Source organism: Nannospalax galili, unplaced genomic scaffold, assembly GCF_000622305.1.
Source record: "Nannospalax galili isolate Female #2095 unplaced genomic scaffold, S.galili_v1.0 scaffold768, whole genome shotgun sequence".
Lineage (NCBI taxonomy): Eukaryota > Metazoa > Chordata > Mammalia > Rodentia > Spalacidae > Nannospalax > Nannospalax galili.
Window position 1 is genome coordinate 3242213 of NW_008360317.1, and position 6457 is coordinate 3248669.

At 39.2% G+C, this 6457-nt stretch overlaps 1 protein-coding gene across 7 annotated transcripts in view; it reads right to left on the reverse strand.

Annotated features, from left to right (window-relative positions):
- Fry (FRY microtubule binding protein) overlaps nucleotides 1-6457 on the reverse strand; it is a 479403-nt gene that overhangs the window by 221014 nt on the left and 251932 nt on the right. The window lies entirely within an intron of this gene.

The following is a 6457-nucleotide window of genomic DNA, read 5'->3' on the forward strand; positions in this document are numbered from 1 at the left end:
TTTTTTTTTTTTATAAAAGAAAGCGTTTATTTGTGCTTACAGTTCCAGGGGAATTATAGTCCATCACAGCAGGGAGGCATGGCAGCAGATGTGGCTGGAGGAGGAGCAGAAGCTAAGCTCTACATCTTCTGGCAGGCACAGGAAACAGCAGGAAACAAAAGCGCTTTTTTTTCCTATTTTTTAAAAATAATTTATTGAGAATTTCATACATGCAAATAAGGTGTTTTGATGAAATTCATGCCCAGTCCCTCCCTTCCAACACCTCACATTACTCCCCCATCACTTTTCTCTTTTACTTTTTTTCTATCATTTATTTATCATTTATTTATTTTTATGGGGCTTTTGGCTACTCTAACATTCCCCCCTCTGAAGAGGTAACCCTAAAATCTTTTAAGGATTAGATACAAGCTCCCAAGTATTTTTGACATTTTTGGCCTTTGGAATGGAGTATGTTGCTAATAGTCCCAAGGACATTTTGATTTTTAGCCAAGAAACTGGCTAAGTTCCTTTGGAGTCTTTTTACCCTAACTCCTAGCCAATTCCTACCTCCTATTCTTATTATGCAATCCTCTGAAGGGGTTACCCAAATTGCCAACAGGGAATAGGGACACAGACAACTCTGGCTTCTTCCATGCTGAACAGGGACACAGGGCGAGGCAATTGGATTACCCGTTCAGTGGGTCTATCTAAAAGACTCCCAAATTGTGTGACTCTTGACTCTAAGGGGAAAAGAAAGTCCTTGAATCAAGAATAGGAGATGTGAAGAAGTAAAGGCAAGAGTAATTAGCATTATAAGATCTAGACAGGGAACTAGAAAAATGTCTGAGCAGGGTAATTTTCAAATGTTCATATGAGAGTCCATTGGAATTTCTTGACAAGGACTTCCAAAAGCATCCCTCTATTGGGTTTCTCTCATTTTTCTTTTGTCTTCCAAGGATGGACTCTAAAATGATGGATTCAGGATTTGCTTTCAGGTATTTTGATAGCTATTGGAGTGGTTAGAATCAGTGTCAGCTCCCTCTCAAAGGCTTCTCGATAGGGGGAGAAAACAAATTTAGCCATCATTTTAGAATAGTATCTGGTTGTCTCCCTTGGCTACAGGTGGGCACTACAGTATTGCAGACTAAGATTTGAAGTCTTACATCTGAGCATCACTTTCTGATTCAAAACAGAATCATCAATGAGAAATAATTGTCTAAATAAAGACTTAAGCCTAATGTCTGGGAAATGCAATCCCTTGAACTCTTAAAGAAATACACTGATGACTTTACTCATTAGTTATACTTTCCTTTTGGGTGTTTAAGATCATACAGTTGGCCCAAATAAGTCAATTTATTTTTACACTTAAGGTCATTTGAGGATCTGTTCTTCAGGGATCACATGGGCTTGGGAGGAGCTCCTGGCTCCTTTCTTTTTTGGTATTCATCTTAAGCCATACATCTCTGATCAAAACAAAAAGAATATGTTCTTCAGGAAAAATATAAATTAAAATTCAACATAAGATATGAGCTATCTGTTGGAATGAATTTAGTTAAAAGACAAAAGAAATATGTGAGGGAGTGTGTAGAGAAAAGGTAACCCTGGTAAACTGTTAGAAGTGTAAATTGTTATAGACCTTAAGGAAAACAGTATAGAGGTTTGATCCAGAAACTCCACTTGTGAGAATACATACTAAGGAAATGAAATCAGGATGCCAAAGAGCATCTGCTTGCCCAGCTCCTTGACACTATTCTCTAGACCCAAGACAAGTAATCATTCTCAATGTCTATCAGTGAGTAAATGGATAAAAGAAATGTGGCATCCCCACACAACAGAGTGCTAGTTAGCCTTAAAAAGAAGACAGTCCTGTCATTTGCAGCAACATGCGTGAACCTGAAGGATGTTAGGCTAACTGATGGAAGCTAGGCACAGAAGACAGACACTGTACATTCTCAATTATGTATGGAATCTAAAATAGTCAAACTCATAGAAGGAGAGAGTGGAGTGGCAGGTACCAGTGAAGGGTAGGTCAGGCGAGGAAAGGAAACTGGGAAATAACTGTCAAAGGGCCCAGAGTTTAGACAGAGTAAGTTCTAGAGTTCTACTGTACAGCATAATGACTGTAGTTAATAATAGCTCATTTTGCTATTGTCTGAATGCATCCTTCAAAACTCCTATGTTGACCTTAACCCCTAAGAGGTGATGAGATCAAGAGGGCAGACTAGTCATCGACAGAATCCACGCCAGGGGAGCCTATCTATCTTCCATCATGAGAAGTTGAGGCAAGAAGACATGAGCTGTGAAGAAGAGCCTCTCCAGACATCAGAGCTTGATTTCTTGGATTTTCAAACCTCCAATACTATCAGCAATAAATTTCTGTTTTTTTCTAAATTATCCAATTTATAATAACTTGTTATAGCAGACTGAGAGGAGTAAGATATCATATCCCTGGAAATTGCTAAGAAAGCAGATTTTAAATGTTCTCTCTCTCTCTCTCTCTCTCTCTCACACACACACACACACACACATATTTGTGAGGCGATTAACTTGATTTATTCATTCTACAAAGTATACTGACAAGAAAACATGTTTGGATAGTGCTGTGGTTCAGTAGTAGAACACTCGCCTAGCATATGCAAGGACCTGGTTTGAAACCTTATGTATATATTATAAATAAATGATTTCTATTTACAAATTATGAAAATAAATGAATGCTATAAGTAACACCATGTTTTCAATGGAAATCACAAAATAACACTAAGAAATTTATTTTTATTTTTAAAATTCAGTATTTTTCTTGGAACTTGGTAGATTAGAAGTTGAAAGGGATGAATTTCCAATTCCTTTCATGTAGAAATAAAATGTTTATTTGTTAGACTTGTGTGGGACAGTTTGCTAATCACTTACTAGGTAGATCTGGTGGATTAGGCCATGTAATTTGACTTACACAATAACTAACTGCACAAATTATCTCAGTAGTGGCAAAGTCTGCAGAACGAATCTTCTCATTGCCAGCTTTGATTACATCAAAAAGCCTTGGATAATATTTCACAGTGCAATCACTTATCCTTGTATTAAAAAAAATTTAAAGGTAATTCTAAGGTAATTAGAAGGTAATTCTAACCCAAAACTTAGCTTAGGAATAAAAACTGTGCAAAAGTTAATATATATTAAAAGATACTGTAATTTGCCTTTGGCCAATGTGAACGCCCCAGAAAGGACTCTGCCTACATTCAGCTGACATACAGACCCATGGCTGTCTCATTCTCCAATCTTCTCTACTCACAAACATGATATATATCTAAGGCCAATTCAAGCCCCATCCCCACCCTGGCTGGTCTTGAACTTGTGGCAACCTTCCAGTCTCAGTCTCTTGAATGTTGGCATTACAGGTACCACCATGGCCATTTCATCCCTATACCAGACGTTTCCTCAGGAGGCTTCTGAATCAACTCCCTCTCTCATTTGCAGAATATACAATGCTGAAAACTGTATGCCTTTAAACTAAAGAGAATACTGTGTTCTTCCTGGCTAGTAAGCCTTTTCTCTTCAATGTATATTGTCTAGAACACACAAGTTGGAGAGTGGATATAAAAGTATAGGTGAGAACAAAAATAATAAAGAAGGGGCTGGAGAGATGGTTCAGTGGTTAAGAGCACTGGCTGCTCTTGCAGAGGGTCTGGGTTTGGTTCCCAGTACCCACGTGGTGGCTAACAGCCATCTGTAACTCCAGTTACAGGGGATCTGACATCCTCTTCTGTCCTCTGTGGGCACTGCATGGCATGGGTACACTTACACACATGCAGGCAAAACACTTATACACACAAAATAAAAATAATAAGATACATTTATATGTAAATATGTAAAGTGTAATACCCACAGAGTTAGAAGAGGGCACTGATTCCCTGGAAGTAGAGCTACAGAAAGTTGTTAACCAACATGTGGGTGCTGGGAACCGAACCTGCCTCCTCTGTAAGAGCAGCCAATGTTCCTAACCGCTGAGCCATTTCTCCAGTCCTGGAAAGTGTTTCCTGCCTACAAAAGTTATAAAGGCATTTTCTAAAGGTCTTCATAAAATCAACTAAAATACACACATTTAAATAAGTGAAAGCTCGTGGCACCAGGTCCCCCAAACATCTTTGGAACAAATGTGAGATGAGTGTTTTTCTACTTAGTGTTTTCTTTATTCATCACTCAACGGGACGGAGGGATCACTGTGTGTGCAGTGCTACAGGCTGGGTGGAGGGCTGAAGAGCAGGTGGTGACTGCCACTGGGAGCAGCTGAGGGAGGAACGTGATCAGTGATCTCCTGTGTGTTATAGCTGCTCACTTATTATTCAAACCTCAGCTCAACTATGACTCTCTCAGAGGAGTCTTTTTGAAACAACCTACAATATCAGGTAGCGCCCCCTGGCCCTTTTACAAACCTGCAAAGCCCCATGAATTTTTCCTATTACAGAGTACACCATGGTGTAAGGACACATCACACTGTAGCAGCATCATGCAGAGTGATATATATATATATATATATATATAGATAGATAGATAGATAGATAGATAGATAGATAGATAGATAGATAGATATAGATGTCCCATGCTCCACTCCTACTTGCCAGAAGCCCCAAATACACAATAACCTCTCAACACAAATGTCACAGGGCAGAGCAGGGTTTGGTACTGGCCAGGCATCTGCCACATTAACAAAAGTGCTAGCCTAGGGGTGGATAATTTCTTCAAATATGAGGATTTCCATTTTGTGTGTGCATGTTTTGTGTATGTTAACAATTAAAAAAATATTCTATTGTAGAAAAACATATTTACCATTTTAACCATTTAAGTGAATAATTCAGTGCCATTAAACATGTTTATAATATTGTCCAATTATATATTGTCCACTATGAATTTTATGACCCCTTTATACACTGGGAACTTTCATATACACACTTAACTCCAAATATGCAAGATAGCAATTCTATTTTAGTATCTATTATTTAAAGCTATGCATGATGACAGAGCAACAGTGGTAATTTTCAATGTACCCTAGTAATATGAGTGCTTATTTTAAATACATTCAAAAATGGGAATGCATCAACATGGGAGACCACATGTCAGTCAACAGCAAGCACTTGTCACACACATAAGCCTGTAGTCCTGGCAACAACTCAGAAGCCCACACTTGGGAACCCTCAGTGTGATTCCCTTTCCACTACTGTTCAAAAGAGGATCTTGTTGCAGGCAGGAGGAGGAGGGATGAAAGGTGACCATACCCAGCCGTATCCTGTAGCTTCCCACACCCAGAAGTAATTTTTTCTTGCTAAAAAGGTGGGAAGCTGATACACGTTTCATGCTCATACATTTTTAAAAAATAATTTATTTATTATTTTTATTTTATGTGTATGCATGCATTGCCTGCATGTAGATAAGTGCACCCGTGTTGTGGCAATGCCTGCAGAAAACAGAAGAAGCCATCGGATCCCCTGGAACTGGAGTTACGGACAGTTGTTAAGCTGCCATGTGGGTGCTGAGATTTGAACTCAGGTCTGCAAGATTGTTACATGAGTGAATATATCCCAATGACTTGGAAATACAGCTTTGGGCAGAGAATCCAGCTCACATTTAAGTATTACCAATATTCTCTTTACATCAAAATAGATTTTATCAGTGTCAGGAACTTTAGGAGTTGACTTGGGGGAAGAATGTCACACTGGCTAAAAGATAAATGGAAAAGGGTGAAAGACAGAGGAAAGAAAGGCAGGAGGAAGGAAGAAGGAAAAGAGGGAAGCAGGAAAGGACAGAGGTAGAGAGGGAAGGAGAAGGAAAGGGAAGGAAGGAGAGAAGGAGCAAGGGGGCGATGACTGAGCAAATACTTATACCTAATTTCCAATTTCAGGACATGCATTACGCTGGAAGAATGCATTACACTGTGCCACTATTTTATTTACATGTTTATGCTTGGATTCTGAAAAATAAAATACAACCATGATATGCCTACTTCTTTCCCTGTTGTTTTTTAAAAATCATACAATGTTCCGCTTTAAAAAAAATATATTTTATTTTTTTTATTTTTATGTGTATGAATGTATTGCCTGCATGTATATAAGTGCATCCATGTCATCCAGTGCCCGAGGAGGTTGGAAGAGGGCATTGGAATCCCCTGGAACTTGAGTTACAAACAGTTGTTATCCACCATATGGGCACTGGGAACTGAACCCAGGCCTTCTGCAAGAACAGCCAGTGCTCTTAACTGCTGAGCCATCTCCCAAAACCTACTCCAATACACTTATCTAATGGTTTGTCTCTTCCCCGTGGAGCTACAGAAGTTTATTACTCTCTACTTCTACCTACTTATAGATAGCACTGGGGAAATTCCTTATTTACTATGTGAGAAGCCAGCAGCAGGTCTCAAAAGCTTGCTTTCTCCCCATGAATCAAAAAGCACTGCCTCTTGCTCTGGGGGGAGGGGGCGGGAGGGGACATT